The sequence below is a fragment of the Cyphomyrmex costatus genome, unplaced genomic scaffold (assembly GCF_001594065.2).
Source record: "Cyphomyrmex costatus isolate MS0001 unplaced genomic scaffold, Ccosl1.0 scaffold116, whole genome shotgun sequence".
In the NCBI taxonomy this organism is placed as follows: domain Eukaryota; kingdom Metazoa; phylum Arthropoda; class Insecta; order Hymenoptera; family Formicidae; genus Cyphomyrmex; species Cyphomyrmex costatus.
The window spans coordinates 275831-295838 of NW_017275130.1; the positions used below are offsets into that span (position 1 = coordinate 275831).

At 37.1% G+C, this 20008-nt stretch overlaps 1 protein-coding gene across 1 annotated transcript in view; it reads left to right on the forward strand.

Annotated features, from left to right (window-relative positions):
- The window catches only part of LOC108777803 (lachesin), a 77924-nt gene that overhangs the window by 29531 nt on the left and 28385 nt on the right, over positions 1-20008 (forward strand). Inside the window, exon 2 of the mRNA XM_018544784.1 lies at positions 11551-11601. The gene's annotated coding sequence lies outside the window, so the exon portion shown is untranslated. The remainder of the gene's footprint in view (positions 1-11550; positions 11602-20008) is intronic.

The window sequence follows — 20008 nt, forward strand, 5'->3', positions numbered from 1 at the left end:
TTGTGGCTGTTATAAATGAAGTTGGAGGACGTTGGGTGGCAGGCATTTTTGTTTTTTATTCAATACAGATGGAAAAGCTACGTTTAATCTAACTTTATCCGAAACCGTGCACAGCGTACACATACTGTTCCAATTGAGCCGTGCACAATGTTACACTTTGTACATTGCTGTGTACATTTGTGTTAAGATGTGTTAAGCAATTGGAAAGCAGCCATTGCGTATTTCATTCCAAAGCTTGCATTAGTCATATTGCGCCATAATGCATTCGTACGTCAATAAACAGATTTACTCTTTCTCAATCAAATTTGCAATATGCATGCAGATGTGAATAGAGAAAAAAAAAAATGAATTTTTGTCGAATATAATTTGCGGAAAAGGTATCGTGCGCGCACAAGAGTTAACGCACTTGTACCACGAGGTACGTGCGCGATGTCGGCATGTCCGCGACGTGAAAACTTAATCGCATTGAATCCTAGTTGGACATCGTTGCGGGACGCGTCGGGCGGCGTTATCGGCGCATTCTCGCGCGTACCATTTCCCGCGCGTTCGCGCGCCGATCCGGCGCCGGAAAAATTCGAGTCCGGTCGTTAAGCCGCGGTCGCAAATGCATTTAAGCATTCGCCGTTGTTCAAGATCCCATTGAGCGCCGTGTCAATATAAATGTAAATGTCATTGGGAGCCGTGCAAGCGCATACATTGACGGTCTCTGGAGGACGATTGCTCGCGGAGAATATTGCAGATGCCCGTATGGGACGTCCACCGCAATTGAATTGCCCTTCGGATTGGAACGTATAGAAATGTGTACGGTCGGCACTTTGTTTCGCGTATCGATCGTTCACGACCATCGGGAACGCGGGATCCACAGTGAACGTTCTCTCGCAATGCCGAAGAGTGCGCTTCAATTGATCCGCCGTGCCGAATCGCGCGTTGCGCTACGCCGCTCCGCGTCCGTCGCGTCGCGTCGTCGTGTGGCGTTTTACTGCGCGGCGGATTTGCAGATCGCGAATTAGCGTACGTCGACATGTTTCGTTGCGACCTTTCGACAGGCGCGACGGCGTCGATAACTTGATTTAACCGCATCCACGCCCGTTCATTTCTACGTTTTTTCTAGAAAATCCCGCGCGTATATGTGCATTACGATAATTAAAAGTCTGCCACGATACAATCGACGGAAACACACTTGAGTTTTTGTTAAATGTGACTTTTTTATTGACCGTTTTCAAGTTGACTAAAGTCACTAGGACTACACTTCAAAACATCCTCTCCGAGGAGAATTTTATTCGAATTATATAGTATGTAACGTGTGTGTGTGGGTGTGTGCGTGTGTGTGTGTGTGTATATACATATTATATTGAGTAAAATTTTTCTTCGAAAGAGGACATTTTAGAATGTAGTCTAGATATATAAAGTAGCATAAACCATTTTGGCTCCAAACGCAGTCGTTTCAAACTTATATGTATTTGTACAAACATATTTTGTGGAGGAATATAAAGCTGTAAATTATATAAATTAATCAAATTTTTTTTATTTAAGAAATTACTTTATTTATTAATAAAAGAATATATACGAATTCTTAACTTAGATGCTTTTTAGTATAATACGGCGAGATTATTTGTCGTTGAGGTTTCAATGCATGAAAGTGCATGCGATACATGTAAGTTTAGAAGATGAAAGCATATGTCAATATCACATGTAACTATCGAAATTTTATACAAAGTAAATGTTTAATTTGACAACAAAATGCATAGAAAATTTGGCACAGGTTAAAATAGTTGCATTTAATGTGTAGATAAAATATTGCATTACGCATACTTTTCACCATCCAAATGTTAAAAAACTCTTGGACTTGATTTCAAATGTTTAAAAAATTTTTCCATTCTGGTACATTTCAGCAACAATGCGGCCACGTTATAACTCTGCTACATGCAATGTTGCTAGAATGTTTCAATATATTTTTTACCAGGTTTACCAGATTTATGTACTTAGTGACTGTATGAGTTGACAAAGCAGCTAGCCTGTTCACAGATCGATTAAGCATGATTGATTCTTACTTACACATTCAATCAATCATATTCAATCGCTCAGCGAGTAAGCTAACTATTTCATACGGCTTGAACACTACCATTGTCTTTGATTCCGAGCGAATTTTTGATGCCAGCGCGAATATGAAACATGAGGAATACAACAAAATTTACAAGTATAGCTATAAATAATATTATTGCATATTATTTATTCAACTGTGCCATACGTATTGCATCCAGTGGAATAATAAACTGTGAATTTGTAAAACTTAATTTCGTGGCCCGATGTCGGCTACAAATCTCCGCGATTGCGCGGTCGAGCTGCGCTGTGCGGTTTTTCCCGCGTTATCAGTAATTAAAAAGGGCGAGAATAGAGTAAAATGAAAAATATGGCACAAGTGGCAGTTGTGAAATATGAAAGCTGCTTGAGCCGCGCTTTTTTCCATCCAGCCGGCGCTTATCTACAGCTTTATGAGCGTTATTCGATTTTCGTGCGTGCATTGTTCACCGCGGAGCACCGGAAACAAAGCGTTATCTTTAAGCCGAAACAATGTTCCTCTCTCAATCTGCGCATGAAATAACCGGTTGCAACGATCCGCTGGAATCGCCATCATCGATCACGTGTGTGATGTATGCAACGATATCGACAGCGAATCCCTTTTTAACACAGACGAATGGTCCTCGCTATGAAACCAGGGATTTTTTTGCAGATTTTTGCGCGTAGTATTTGTCGGTTGATACACGTCACGAAATCGAGCATAGCATCCGATTTAAATGTATCGATTTTGCTGAGAACCTTCAGAAGTAACGCGATGCTTAGGTCGGAGATATGCACGAGATATGTGAATATTTCGAATCTGCTGCTAAGCCCCGAGCTATTTGTACCTCATCCTCGTGGGAACAAAGTTAACTGCATGTTGCCTGCATTAGACGTATTACGTACAGATCGTCTTCTCACAATTATAGGCAATGTAATTTAACGCTGTGCTGACGAAGTTATCCGTCACGCCATATATATGTCCAACATTTATTTACGATAATTTAACCTATAAAAATAAAAAAAGATGCGGGCATCATTTATGCGGCTGCTGCAGGACCTTTAATTATATCGAGGATAATGAATGTTGCGCCTCTCATAAATAATGATTATAAATAAAGCCTGAACTCGATATTGGAAATATGCGACACATATTGCCATTAAAATACATATATGAGAATGGGTAAACCACATTTTTCGTATAATCCGTCAAAATATAATCAAATCGATAAAGCTACGTTAAATACTGATTTTAATTATTTCTGACGATATTAATGAAATCTCATATAGGAAATACAAACAGATTATTAATAGTTGACACTCTGTAAAGTTATCGGAACGCCCGTTATACATATTAAAAAGCAACCATCATGATATTCTTGCATTGTTATATTCAGAGCATATTTAAATTATTTTCTTCTTTGTGTCGTTTTATAATGTGAGCAATTTTTCTAAAAACGATATATTATTGTATTTAATAATCATTGTGATTAATAATTTGTGGTATTTTGAACAAAGGAATGGGGAAGACGTTGAATTAATCAACATCAAATTAATCAATGAATTTAGCGTGCATATACTGACTATTCACATACACACAGAATATACTTATACATAACGGGTTTAAGAAAGATATTAATTCATAAATCACTCGGTAAAAAGAGACCGAAATTATTCCCTTAAGAAGCAGGTAGTCAAGTTGATTTACGGGTTTCCATGAATCACCCGACGCCCGAGCTTCTCGTTAGCAAAAAAAAAAGAAAAGTGAAGAGCGCGCACGCTGTTAACGCGGCCGAGAGAGAATTCGAGACACTCCGTTTCATACGCTCGGAGGAACGCAGAATATTCGGCGAACCGTGCAAAAAGAATGCGTGGACGATGCCGGATGTTACGCGAAAAGTTCGTGTTTGCAGCTCGCACGCATCTACGTCACCATTAACATTTCATCTGACGAAGAGACGGGCTTGCGCCCGGCTATGCCGGCCTAGATAAGGGGATGCGCGCGTGCTGGTACGTGTTCGGGATGAGAGAAGAGCCATGCCGCGACCCAAGAAATACCTGCCGCCTCTTCGTCGGGGGTTGGCGTGCGCTGAGTCTGTTCACGAGATTCTGCGGGTACGCAAGTTCCCGCAAGGGGCTTCCTTCACCGCCAAGTTGGAAACTTATGCTGACTCCGGGCCAAGCGGTTGCGCCGGGCGGAGGGCAAGAGAGAGAAAGACGATACTTTGACATATATTTTATTTAGCGCACCAAGACATAGTTTATGAAAGAAAGTACGGGGAGTCCTAGTCAGACGAAGTCGTAATGAGTATTTTATTGAATCTGAAGGAGCCGCAATTAACGTGTCATTTACACTGTTAATCAATTTTTCTTTTCAGAAATTTCATTTTTCTCTCCTTCTTGCGTTAACATTTCCATTAATAATATCGGTATTAAGATCTCGGTTAAGAAATTAAAATGACTGAAACGCAATTAAAATAAGAAACAATAAATAACTGTAATTATAGTTAAATTCAGAAAAGATTTTAGTTTATAATATGTCTCTGTAATATTAGTGTGAAACAATTGTATATTATAGATGTTTAGAATGTGTAATTATAATAACTAACGCATAAAGAATTGTGTTCTATGATTTACAATATAGATACATACATTTAATTTAAAAATTATCTTTTTTTGTTTTTAAAACGTAAGTATTATTTTTTTACGGAAACGTGGAAATATTACTTTACATTTATCTGTGCCACATTCTGAATTTATTTCTTTAATGTGTTTTTATATTACTCACTGTGCATATAAAAGAAGTTATTGTACGGACATATAATATTCATGTCTTATTTTATAAACTATACGCGTTAAATAAAATATGGATTTCTTCATTAGATCAAAATTCACGGATGCAAGATGAAGTCTGTAATGTACTAAGTCGATACCTTGTAAATTCTATGACTACAGGATTGTAGAGAGATTGTGAGAAGCTTCGGAAACTTGCTTCTAGCCTGAAGCGAACTATGCTTTGCTGCGGAGAAAGGCACATTACTTTGATTCATCTATTATTTAATGGGGACGCAAAAAGTTAGAAAAAAAAAGAGAGGGAAGAAAGGGCGGTAAGTTTAGGACAGGTCATAACCATTTTCGCTCCTTTACGATGGTCCCGCTTAATTTGCTGCGCGATTGCAACTTCTGCTCTTTCGTGGATGAAGACAGCTCCAAGATCCAATTTTACCTAGTTTTTCAACCTGTCGGTACCTCGGAGTTAGTACCTTTTATTCCTGCAGATCTTATCCTTTCCCTTTCCTCTGTACCGTTTTCTTGACCTCGTTGCACCTCTTCACCTTCTCTGCAGCCATCCTCCACTCGATCTTCACGTTACTTCTGTTTGCAACTTGCACCTCTCTCGCCTAACCTGAGAGGAAGATCCAGACAGTGTATAAAGAGAAAAGGATTAACATGGTTGAATGTAAAATTAAATTTATTCCTCTGCAGATTTCCGTAATATCCTTAACCTCTCGAGATTCGTATATCTTTGTAACCGTTGCGAATTCGCGCGACTTTGACGTATTTTCCGATAACTGAAGAAGATATTAATTAAATTTAAAAGCTGAATACGAGGTGCAATTAGCGGAACTTCGAGGCGAACAGAATTATCGAAGGTTATTTTGAGTTTATAATTGTAAGCAAAAGCATCGTTCAAATAAGGGGAATTGTATTATCTTTTTTATTTAGATATTAACTATGAGCAGAATACGATTTTATTTTTCAAGTTTTATTCCCCATCTGCAATTAATTAATTTATTTGAGTTTTAACGAAGTATAGATATTCACTGATTTAATATGCGAGCGATACGCGCGAGTTGAGCATTTTGCTCCTCCGACCTTTGCCTTTTTAATCCTCTGTTGAATTTTATCTCAGTTGTTACGGCCGCGGCCCCGTCGCTTGAATTAGTTAAAGAGCCTATCGGAAAAGTGGCGACAGACCGGAACGAACCAACTTGGGTAAAACACTCCTTTGGGTGTATAAAGCTGTATTAGGCGTCGTATCTTACTTCCTAGCATCGTGCAACTTCCTAGTGTCGCTTGGAGACTCACGATCCTTCGGGGATTTACATGCGGTCGAGAACCATTGAGTGGGACAAAGTGAATAATCGATGTGCACAAAATTATGTTACATATTATGACTTTCATTATTTGTGGAGAATCAGCGTTCTGCAAGTGGAAACGGTTCGAGAAATATTACTGTCATAACATCACTGTCATACGCATTTTGAACAATGAAGTTAATCCAAGCAAAAGTGTTGTACAGTTGAATGTAGCAAGTTAACGCTTATCACAAAATAATACTATTGGTTCACAAAGGCATATAATCTATCTTAATTTTTCATTGTCTTATATGTTTTAAATTGATTAATCTGATAATTAAAACAATGAGAAACTATTTACCAGAGGAGCATGGAGGAATGCAAATATCTAAGAGAAAACCGACAATTATTTATCAATTAATAGTCTTTATTCAAAAGATATTTCAATTATTTTGCTTTAAGCTATAATAATTAACATTTATATATTATCAGTATAAACTATAATTTAAAAAATAATTAAAAAGCAAAAGCTGCCACGCGAGACAATGTCGAATCAATTTCTTTTTTTAAATTATAGTTATTTTATAATTTTAATAACATTAATAACATGTAAATGTTAATTATTGTGGATTAAGGCTAATATTTTTTAAATAAACATTTTTGTAATTGATAAATAATCATCGGATTTATTTAATTTTTCCCTTAAACAACAAGGACGTTTACAATACTTACATTCTCTCCTGCATCAAAATTATCGCAACATATAATGATATTTACCTTGAACTCGTGTGTGTTGTATTATGTTGTATTTATGTTGTATTATGATCACGTGTTATGCGGTACTAATTGTAAGCGTATATTGGACTATCATTGGATGCGAGAAATGAGAGGTTAGCACTACTCTAATATTGCAATAGTATTATTCGCGTTTATCCCATATTCGCAATTTCCCCAATCGCCCTTATATCTAATTGGAGAAATTATTAATTACACAATTCATTCTGTATTAAAACATAACGTTTCTGGTGATAATGATTTTTATTTATATTTGTAAACAAGTTATAATAAATTAATAATATAAGTCTTAATATTGCAGATTTTTATGATAACAGTTTATACATATTTTAATATATTATTTAAACTTTTTTTTGTTCATCAATTAATCATATTATAGAAATACAGAAGAAATAACAAGATTATTGATAATAAGTTTCATGTGACAGTTATTATTTCACGAAGAGAAGCGACAATGTTTTACAGAAACGCAGCGAATAAAACACAACGCGAAGAAAGTAACAATAATTTGGTGAGGTGCCTCGATTTTTCAAGCGGGTTCATTATTCTTTCTTGCGACTTCCTTCCTTTTTTTTTTAGTGTTCCTTCTAGTATTCCGGTTTCTTGATAAATAGTTCCTGGCAGTTTGACCTTTCGATGTGAATTCACGAGAAAAGACAAATCGATTCCGTTCCCTAGTGACTCGATCGTCTGTAACAAATATTACATCGTTCGATAACCGTCTACAACGTTTTTGCGTTTTCACCGTTTTTGAACGAGATAAAGAGTCGTGCAATATTAACAATCTAGAATTCTATGTTTTTCGGTGAACGACTGATCGTTGCTTAAAACATCTCACAATATGGAATGGCGATGTAACGTCGTAAAATTTCCAATTTATTCGCAACGATAACATTTTTTCTACTCTCTGCATACAACACGATTCTATGGCTGTTGTTACATTGCTACGTAAAGCGCAGGTTACGTTTCACGAAGTTTACGTGGTGGTACGTAAAGTAAATACCGCTGACTTGAATAGTCTGAACTGCGTAAACCGGGCGTAGCATATCACGTAGCTAACATGTATATGTATTATATCTACGTCGCTATCGCGATGAAAGGTTCAAGCTCCGAAAAGCTGTCTCCTGATTGCGCGTAACCGTGTCGGCGCCAAGATTGGTCCATTAATCTTACCACGGACGCACGCGATATCGCAGTTTCATGAAGAGGCTACGTCCTAAATAAATGCCACCGCTCGAAACATCGACGCCATAGTGCAGAAAATGCAGTTGCGCAATTGCACAGTGGTGGTTGCGCCAGTGCTGAATGAGAAAAAGAGAGAGAAGGAGGGAGAGAGAAAAAAAGCGACACGGTAGAATGGCTCGTATGCGAACTCCAACAATGAAACCTTCCTTAGCAGTGCACTGTTAGCGAAGCTCGAATGGAACAGCGGTCGTGGTCAATGGATGGAATTCAGTTATTCAAGTTTGAACGTAACAAAAAAGTTGAAAACTCAATTGAATCGCAAAGAAAAGAGCTGTAACAAAAATACCATAAAGTATAAAAGAATACGTTATTTCTGTGATTTTTCTCATGTACCTAATATTATTAAATTTGGATAGATTTGACTTGTATGGATATTAACTTTCACATATATTTTAACAAAACTATAAAAATAAATATAATATATAAATAATTTTCAAAAAACTTTAGTTAATATTAAAAATAACAAAGTAAATCACTCCTTATATTCTAAAAATCAAACAATGTCCTTGAGGCAATAGGAATCCACCGCTGGATGTAGGGTTGCGAATAAATTCCAATATTTGTCTTCTCTTACGTACGTTTCGACTTTATTTTTTAAGTCATCTTCAGCAATATCATTAATTAAAAACGTTATCCTATTGCCTCAAGGACATTGTTTGATTTTTATAATATATAAAACATCTGTTTTATAGAGCAACAAATCCTCATGTAATAGATTTGTTTTAAAATTAAACATTTATTGTAGAGTTATATCTCACAGAATTACAATATTATAAATTTTTTGTCAAAATCAAAGGTAAATGAAACGACACATTTTGACAAATTTATGCTCGCTATTAATTTATTATAACACGCCGTGTAATTATTCGCAGAGTGCTCGTAATTGTAATTTCAAATTTTCACTTGTGCGCGAAGGACACAAAACATGCGTATATATTGGCTTTTACAAATTTACATTTCCCTCGTGTAATCTACTAGTCTCGTGCTCATAATGCAAGTAATTTTACTCTCTGTCATCTGTGAATGTAATTATCCTCAAGTTGCTCCGTGGCTCGCATTTATGAGACGCACGAAGTTATATAACTATTGGGGAAGCACCGTCACTGAACATCGTTAAACTCGCGACAAACGGTTGTCATAATCTCCAAGTTTAGATAGTTTCGTCACCTCGGATTCGCTGGAAAATATCATAACGTTATCACGCGTTATCATCAACAAAACTCGCGACGATTCGTACGCACTGACCTATATTGCAAATACATATACACAATATACGGTAGCGTATTTTATATTTTTTTCCTTCAATTTTAAAATAGATTATTTAATTCCGGATGGAATGTATAATTTTTGCTAATGGATCTTGGACATTTTGAAGAAAGGGTCAGAAATACAACAATTTTAGAGAGAAATGTTTATTGCATTTATTTGTTATGTCGACGCCAGTTCTGCAAGTATAATTTGCAAAAGACTATAAACAGAAATCATTTTAACAAAACATTCATATAGTTTTTTCAGTATAAAACACTTTTAAAATGTAGCGAAAACAAAACCAAATTTTTGATGGAAAAGCTCTATTGATTGTCAGATTTTTCTTTTGAAAAAAGAATCATGAGAAACTGTATCGTCACTAAATTAAACATTACAAATAGTATATAAAAATGAGTAGGTACAATAAGACGGATAAAACGATAAGATAACTAAGTGTATTTGTATCATCAATAAGTTTACAAACTTTATTCTGATTTAGCCACTGGTTATGACGCACTTGTCATGGTTCGCTTTTGTTATCGATAGATTTAATGGCTGTACGAAAGTCATGGACCGTGAGATTTATTTTTCAACCGTATAAAAAAGCTCCGTGAAATATTTTAAAACAACGCGTTGTAATTTTACACTCGTCAGAACTCGGCTCGAGTCGCCACAGTCATTCGACATTCTACCTTTGCATAGTGCGGCGGACGATCGTGGACAAATGGTTGAACGAATGACGAGGTTGCATCGAGTTTCGTAACATTTATTCTCGATCAACAAATTTGGCGTTGTATAACACATTTTTTTGCTACGCTGCTTCTTCGTCACTGCAATCAATCGTCGCATTATTAGGTATATAATTTTTTATATTAACTTTTTGTTATATTAATTTTTTACATTAACGCGTTGCTAGAAATTATGTAATTTTTGAAATTATTATTAAATTTTCCACATATTTTTTATGCGTCATCATGTACGTGAATTTGAAAAGTTTTCCATATAGATACAACTTTTTGCATACTATAACAATATATTAACCCACTTTTATGATCATCACGTTTAATATGATAGGTAAGATAAATTTCTCATAAGTCTCATAAGTTGTATGCTGTCGAAGTGATGCGCGTCACTTGCGAACGGCGTAAACGATGTTCCTAGCGATGTATGCTCGTGTTCATTGCATGTCACTTGTCATTTCGATGCACCATCTCGCACATAAATCTATGAAACTGTGTCCAAATGACATGTTGTGGACAAAATATTGCTAATATGCGTTGTTACATCTCGCGTTTTGTTACATGGCGTTTTACAATGATCTAGTGCTATCAATTTTTCTAGATTATCTACCAATTTTTTGAACATATATTTATCATGTAATCGACAGATATTAAGTTATATTCTCAAATGTTAAGTTTTGTCTCTTTAGATATTAAATTAAAGTCTGATGTCAGAATTAATATTGCATCTAATAGTAAAACAAATTTTTTTAACTTATACCTTCCAAATATACTCTGTTGTAGCAAATTGATACAAATAGGATTTCGTAACTTTTGAAATTTGGTTTGCGTTTATAGAAATATATATATAGAAGAAGATTTAATTTTCTCTCTTCTCGACTTCATAAACAAATATTTTGGAACAGATATGGCATAAAGGTCAATACTGGTAGCGTAGAGCAGGTATTCTCTATACCAGAGTATCCGTCCGTTAAACGAGAGTCCAGGAGTAATATTACTCCGATATCGAAGTACTCGAAATCACGGGTTCAATTTAATGGATTTCGATTAAACTGATTCGCCATAACATTTTTGATCTAATCGGATTTTCGATCTGTTTCACGTTGGCACGCTCTACGATTTCTGATACTGTTCCGTTGTTGATACATCGTTGTTATCACAACCTCGTAGCAACGATCGAAGTTTGCAAAAATTAATTTACTTCGGTTGATATCTGAAAAATTAATTGAATACGTGATTTTTCTCGATGTTTGAACAACAATGGTACAAATACGAAGAGATTCGAATAAAAATTTAAGAGATAAAGAAATAAAATTCTTTATTAACTGCGCGCTGTCTTAAATTTTTTTATCCTCCAACATTTTCTGTGCTCTTTTGTGTTACAGGACGACAAGCGAGGAATCTGTTACCGGGACAATCGTCGGGTCATCATCACGGTACGTAGGATGCATCATTATCGGACAGTTACAATAATAGTGAGTGACCATACGTTGACGAGCGCAATCCAACTGGAAATCACTAGCAAAAGCTGCTAGATCCCGTGGGATGTTGCGGGAATGCACTCGATGTCGAAAATCAGACTCGCATGGTTGCACGTTGCGAGTGTCAACCGGGACCGAGCATTATCATCCTTGTTGTTTGCGTTAAAGGCCAAAATAAACTACGGAACACCAGCGCTTTCGCGTTACGTTAACGGTCGCACGTGTACGGGACGCACGTGTGTGTACATATATCGTACGTGGAGTCGTGGGCACCTCTCGTGAAATGGGCCATTTCGCGCCTCGGCATATCCGCTTGCTTGTAAAATAACTTTCTCCCTCCTCTCCACCGCACGATTCGATTCTTTCTCACACCACCAACCTCGAGCTCTTTTCGATATTACACCACGACGATAAACCCGCAGTGGGCTTATCGCCGTATCGGGCGCGCAGATTGTTTTATATGTATAATCTCTATTGAAAATAATCCCCTCCCTGCAGCGCGCGTGAATACCGTCGCCTAGCAATGGATTTTTATACCGTCCGTTTTTATGCCACATATCGATCATTACGAAACAGTGAGCGCCAACAAGTTATTTTTTGTCGAATCGCATGGCTGCATAATGCAGGCAACAAGCCATATATTGCTCGATGGATAGCGTATACGTCAAACGTTGGTGAAGTAATAAAAAACGATATGTGCGGTACAGTCGTTTTAATTTTACGAGCAGTTTCGTTGCTGCGTATTAAAAAGTGACATATGTATAATCATATAGAGCAAAGCAATTTTCTGTTATCGTGTGTGTAAAACGTCACTGAATTACGCTCTTGTAAAATGATATGTTGACTTCGATCTATGTTATACTTTAATACGTATTACTAAAATGCGATATAATGCAATACTATCTGATACTTGGCTCCATTTGGTTATTTTTTAGCATTTTGGAATTTAATTAGATTTTTACTTTTTATACAAAAATGGATGAATGTATTTAAAAAAAAAAAAGCTCCATTACCATTAATAATTTTATACATTTATGAGAATATATAATCCAGTTGAATATTTAAAAAAAAAAAAACAGATTTCTGTTACATACAATTACTGTATCTTTTATTAGTAATTACAAAAATGGAAGTGCTTATTCTGTAAATATAATTTGAATATCAAATGACTGGCAAGAGATTATCTGTGTGTATAAAGGTTACTAAATATTTTATTTTATTTTTCATTTTATCTGTCATGATTTTTTAATATTGCAGCTACAACACGTGACCTCTGTGTATTTTTATTACAATGCCCTACATTTAAAACGTGTACGATTACCGTTTCTAGAAGCTGAATATAATCATATTTGTATATACATATCTTACTGGTTGATATTAGAAAAACCCGAGGGTGGGGATGGTTTGACGAGCAGTCAGATAAAAATATATCAGTTGCGTCACAAAAGTCGGATAGAATCTCGCTCAGCTCCACCACATCTCGCTCATCTGTACCGCCTGCTCACCCATTTCGCCCGCTATCACCCGCTATCGCTCTCCTCTCGGTTCTCCACGTCCTCGTTTTCCTCGTCAGGATTCCCTTGCTTTTTTTTTTTTGTTCGCGAAAATCCGCGATGGAACCTTCGTGTGGAGAGAAGTTTCGGTATGCAGTGGCTCACTAAGTGCCCCTCCCCCGGCCTCTCCGTCGCCATCCTACGTTCCCTTCTATTTGCCCGTTTCGCGCCGATCGATATCACCGACACCCGTGATTCCGAAGCCGAATACCGGCTTTCGTAGCGGGACGGAAGGTAGTAGAAACGCGCAGCGAGACGCAACGTCGGTGTTCTATGGAACACGCGCGAATCATTCGTCACAATGGTGACGTGCTGCCGCTCGACTTGCCACCCCCTTGCTGTCCCCGCAATTTCTCTCGTTTCTAGAGAGAAGTCTATCGCTACGCGCGCGTTCGATGTTTCCTTCCTTCCTTCCTTCCTTCCTGCCTTCCTTCCTTCCTTCCTTCCTTCCTTCCTTCCTGCTTTCCTTCCTTCCTTCCTTCCTTCCTTGCTTCCCGTCTGATTTCCCGTTCCACCTGTTTCCTCGACGAAGAGAATTCCCCCTTCGCCCGAAATGCGATCTCACCGTCGGCGTCGTCGTGTGCACCGAGACTAATCGGTAACATGGGCACTCGGGAAATCTTACGATCTGACCAATTCCCGGGAAAAGGAACGACAACTCTTACGCTTCAGGCAGAACCGACGTTTCTTTGCGACGTTAATTTGCGATGTTTCGCCTACGTAGATTTCTCGCGAGATTTTTAATATGGATGTTCTTTGCGTTGCAATCACTGTTGCAATCGGCGACAAGAACAGAAGTGGCGCGTCAGTATAACGGTAATGCATGCATATCTCTGCAAGAATAAAATCTGTGCAGAGAGATAAAATCGAATATATATACTAGAATTTACATTTAGATATTATATTTATTAATAAACTAATTTATTTCTTTTTCAAAACATAACATTATAATTAATTATTAAAATTTTCTCACATTTTGTTTTAATATTTTGTTATGATGTATATGATAACAAGGCTGAGACTGAGAATTTCGCGTAACTGCCATTATTGCATTCCAACCGAAGTGAAACGAATTCACTTTACATCACACGACCCAAAAAAGTTTTAATCATATCGCATTAATAACGTAAACTAATCAGGTACCAGTTAGACTGTTAATTAACTGTCTCAACTGTAGAGCAGATGATGAATAATTTAATGTTTACGGTTCGTTTGCACCCTAATCAACCGAGTCGCCTGCGTTAAGCGGGCAATGTGGGAAGTTGGGGTTGTTTAGATAAACCAAGGAGATGGCATTATTTGGAGGGAAGTTGACTCGTCGTGAGACAATCACATTCGTAACTAGACCTCGCGCTGTGAATAAGAGCTGAATAAGATCCGGTTGTAATTTGCGGAAATGAACCGATTGTCATCTCACTGATGTGTATGTGAATGACGATGTAAACCGGAGAATAGAGATGGATACAATTTCTATCTATCAGCAATGTAATTATTAATAATATGTAAACTCTAAAAGAAAATCTTGATAAAAGTTAACTCATTATTAGTAAAGTTAAGATTAATATTTTTATAAGATTTAATAAAATTAGTTGTGTGTGCGATATTAATAATATAGATTTCAATTTTGTAATTAAATCATTCTGAACGTAGATTGGTAATTGATTTCACAACACTTTTATACTTACATAGTATTTCTAATCTAAACCTTTAAAATGCAAATAATCTAGAATTATTTAAAAGGAAAAAAGAATTAAGTACACAAATTAAATTTAATCTAAAATATAGAATGTCAAATCCAGCTTGACCTTATAATACTTAATAAAATGTGTAATACAAAACTATTTAAAAATTGAAACTATTTATCATATTTTCTGTTACAATATCTATCAGAAAATCTAGTCCGATACATAACGGATTAAAATACATAACAGATAAAAATGAATTTTTAAAAGCTTATTCTGGATTCTAACTTTTAGCGTGACAGATTGGACTTTTTGACGATTATTGATGACATAATTTAACTTAATGATTTCGTTTATTTGTATGTAAAATTTTCGTAATAATAGCCAAAGTTAATGAAGAATGGCACAAATTACTGCAATCTTATTGTAACAATAGAAATGCAAGTTGGTATGAACTTGTGCTGAATATACAAAATTAGAATATTAATTTACGTCTTAATTTATATTATTATACGATCATGTAATAATATATTATATCATTACATGATTGCGCCTGACGCAAAATTTGAATAACTGCAACACCTAGCAAACCGGGCATACCGTATTGCAAGTAATATTTATCCTCGTTAAGAGACAAAATCAAAGGTGATAAGGGAATAAGGGACGGAGTTAGACCGAGTATAAGAAGACCGTGCTTGAATCTTAAACTAACCGGCACGACTACCGGCACATTTTGGAGACGAAGTGCTCAGGCACGGGCATGAATATGAATGAGTCCACGGGGTGATATTCTGAAGTGCGAAATAAAATAATTTCCTTCGTCGTAGCTCGCGGCTTCGTGTTGCCACGGAATATGCACGAGGCAGGCACGGCGTCATTGGGAGACTGAAGGCGAGGGAAGAGTGTAGGAATAAAGTACGAGTGACGAACGTAGGAAAGACGTGTGAGATCCACGCGAACTCGTTGAGCCCATTTCTTTATCGTCGCGGCAAACGACGTTTCTCTCACATCTCTACGGTGTGATATTCCGTCTGTCGAAATTTCCGACGGGGTGGTCTGAAAAGCAAAGGAGATACGCAGAAATGCGACACGAGAGAGAGAGAGAGAGAGAGAGAGAGAGAGAGAGAGAGAGAGAGAGAGAGAGAGAGAGAAAGTTAGTAAACGTTAAGTAACTGGCGCTGTGTATCGACCTGCCAAGTGTGTGCATATCGGATTTCGGCGACGGCGCGGCGGTGGAGGCGGTGGCGGCAGCAGCCTCGAGGCACAATTCAACGAGATATTACATTTAAACGGGACTTTATTTACTCAGCCGACTGCGTTACTCCTATGCCACGGTACACTCCTCCCATCCCCTTTCGTCTTTTCTCTTACTTACTACGCGTTTCCGTACCAGACGACACTTCCTGCGGCTATTATCCAGTGTGTCGCCCGTTCCCCGTAGTTATTCCGCCTACAAATCGCTACCAGATGGGGAAAATTGAATTAGTCAGGGCCACACTTGTAATTATAGCCTGGCCGCCCATCTCGGCCGCTCTTACCACGGTCTTACCACTGGTCTTACCACTGTCTCGCTCTTACCACTTTCGTCCGACTTACCGCGCACGTACGGGGCCGTCGGTAATAGCAGTAATTTTTCCTACCTTAATTTCATGCAAAACTTTCCAGCTTTGGTCGTCGTCTACATCGCGAATGGTCGTTCTCTTCCTTTCTTTTTCTTTTTCTTTATTTTTTTTTTTTTGTTCTTTGAGGGTAAAGTGAATCTGCACGCGCGCCAACCGGAGATGGCAGAATCGGGATGGGAATATTAGAAATATTGGCCGAGTATATTTTTTGCCAGAGTCACCCCGTCCGCAATGCCTTCGAGGGGTGGTTCCGCGTATATATATATATATGTGTCACGCGGTACCCTTAGTGGTTCCCAGCCGCGCCTCTGGAGTGCTTTTAAAAATAATGAAGATCACTTTCTCTGTCCTGTTATTTTCTTTTTATCCGACCTCTCTGCTTCGTCGAGCTTTCCTTTATTACCTGATTTATCGCTTGACGTTGCAGTGTTAATATATTTTCCGTGGGATTAAATCCTGAAATATGACGACTTCGAAACCGAGACTGCTTACAGTTCTGCAAGAATGTAGAATTTGCGCGAAAATGACTAATAGCACGTCGTTGAAAGACATGAACAGAGATATCTGAAACTTTCCTGCGTGATAAATAGAGATGAGATGAAGAATCCCTTAATTTATAGAGTTTTTTTTAATATTTCAACGTGAGTCTCTCTCCACCCCTCTTTCCTTCATTAGGTTTCATGCTAAGAGATATGATGGCAAAATTTAATGACGTTGTTTTTCTTCTTATGTACACCAGTCTCTTTATCTCCTCTTCGTTTACATAATTTTCATCCTCTCTTTTGAAATGTTGTAATTACAGTCGGTACTTTAGCTTACAAATGTCAAAGGAGAGGGAGTTTATTATTCGAGAGAAAGCAAAGAAATCTGAAGAACTTTGAAATTCTTTGATGTAATTCTGTATTGATGATTAAATAGTAATTATTTCCCATCTTAATTTTTCGAGCGTGAGTTTGTTAAAGTAATCTGGGTATAAGATCTGTAGCGATTTCCGCGTTTAATATAGGAATGTTCACGTCATGTTTACCGCTTGGTACATAATACTTGTCACGGAAAGAGCCGGAAGAACAACAATGCTCGCTCTGAGAGGAAACTCATGACTTTCATAAGTCTTTGTGCGTTTTCCGAGCGAGCTACCCGAGCACGGGCTGCAACTTGTTAAAATTCCATCGTGATTTCCGCGCGAAGCTGCGAAGGTAGAAGCACGTCGAAAGAAACGATGCCAGCACTCGGATAATCTCGTGGCACAGATTATTGAGCACGTTTCGCACAAGTCCTTTTCCGTTTACTTCAGTAAACCAATAAACTCTAACTTCATTTCAGGTAAATCCCTACGAGTTTCATGTTCGAACTATTCGATCGGCGAAGATTTTCTTATCTGAAAGGCTTGTTGAAGCGCGCAAATTGACTAGCTATATCGGTACGAATATTTATATTTTTATTCAAACATTGCTGCAACATAAAGATAATATTTTATGTGCGAATATTTTTTTGTCTTAAAATACAGTTTACTTTATATAATTGAAAGTAAAAGAGGGGAAGAGAGAGAGAGAGAATGCGGATGAAGAGAAGAATATCTCATATACATCACATATAACTTTCTATATATCTATATATACATAAATATTATTTTAAAATAAATATGTGTATATATATATATATAATGTATCTATATACAGATTTACTTTAAAATAACATATATCTTAATATGTGTTAGTAAATGATTCGGAATTATTACAACATTACACCATTTCATCATAATGAGATTGCGATCAAACCGAAGATAGTTATACATACATATAGTTCCGTTCTGTCGTCTCTCGTCGCTGAAAACCTACATTCAGCGTGAATTTCATTGAAATAGTTTGCAGTAAAAGTTTATTATTCCCGATTGAAGAGCTCTCCACCGGGTAGGTTCGTATGGACGTCATACAGCTTTAACCGTTTCTCGAATGTCGCGCGTTTTCAACAGACGAGAGGAAACTTGTACCCTCTTCTCCCCTTTCCCTTCTTTCCCCCTGACAAACGTCTGAAATTGCGCATAGAACAATCGGCAATGTTATCTCGTGTAAGATCTTGCTTGATCGAAATACCTAGCGGAAATGGCCGGTCCAACTGTTAACTTCTTCCCGTACGCCTCGACGAAATAGTCTCGCTCGATTCGCCTGGCGTCCTCGCCGCAGTTCGCTGCAAAATGCAGATACAGCCGGCAGCCGAAAAGCGGAGCGCAGTTTGGAAATGAAATTTCGCGGGAATTTATGATAGTTTGCACAATAAAAGTTACCGTAGCTATCCGCGCAATCGTATCCCATGATAGAACTGCGGTATATATAACGTATATATAACAGAATATTCGTTTTACACTCTACACATCGGGATTGTACGATATGCCATGGGATAAAAATATACGATGAAATAACAAACGCAAATCAGAACACAACATTATAATGTAATGTAAACCGTGTAACTGTGTTTAATTTCGAAACCATCACTAACGTCATTCGCATTTATTAAACTTGTATGCATTTTTGAGAATATGTTTATGTAACAGAAGGAACATTTTTGTTAACATTTTAACAAAATTTTCTTTTGAAATTATTTAAAAATTTCAAAATATTAAAAATTTAAAAAGTTCTACAATGTGAAATTAGCTATTTAATATTACGAAATATGAGCATGCTATTCATTGTAAATCATTACAATACAATAATTACGCTTTACTTTAATTATGCTAATTAGAAATTATATTCAGTGTGATGCAAGAAAAATCTGTTTAATATTTAGAATTTATTTTAATTAGAATGAAAAAATCTACAGTCCGCGGTTTTTTTCTAATCGTCAAAAGAAGTAATCACTGTTGCATAAGCGGTGGCAATATGGCAACAAAAAGCAAAGAGGTAGACAAAGTGAGGCAGGAACTTAATGAGAAACCATTGAATCACCTTTGGCACCGAAGTCTGCCGCCAAACGCTATTGCGACGCGGTTAAAGGTGATGAAGTGTGCTAAGAAAACACCGAAGCGCGCCGGTGAAAACGTGGATAGACAGACGTAGGGGCTGCTGCCTCTGAGGCAAGAAGCGTGACCCTTAATTTCGTTTCTCGTTAAATCGTTCTTTAACGAGAAAATAAGGCTGTCTTTGAGTCAGAACTCTTGAAATACAAAGACGCGATTTCCCTGGCGGTATGTACGATAATGTCGAATGAGATGAGACGTAAATGTCGCAGATTAAAACTGACGTTCTCTTTGTCGCAGTTGTCACTGATAGGATTCCGAATTTTATACAATTTGTCAGTAGTCCATCCCGCTTTATTCTTAAAAAAATACACGCTCTTAAGATATATTTAAATATAATTCATCTATAATTCTAAATCTTATTACATGATTCTTAATAAAATAAATAAATACGTTTAGCAAATCGCCTCCTTAAACAGTTTGTGCTCAAGTTTACATGGTGCTTAAAGTGACAAGTGTTTTAAGATCAGACTATATAAGTAAATAGCTCTT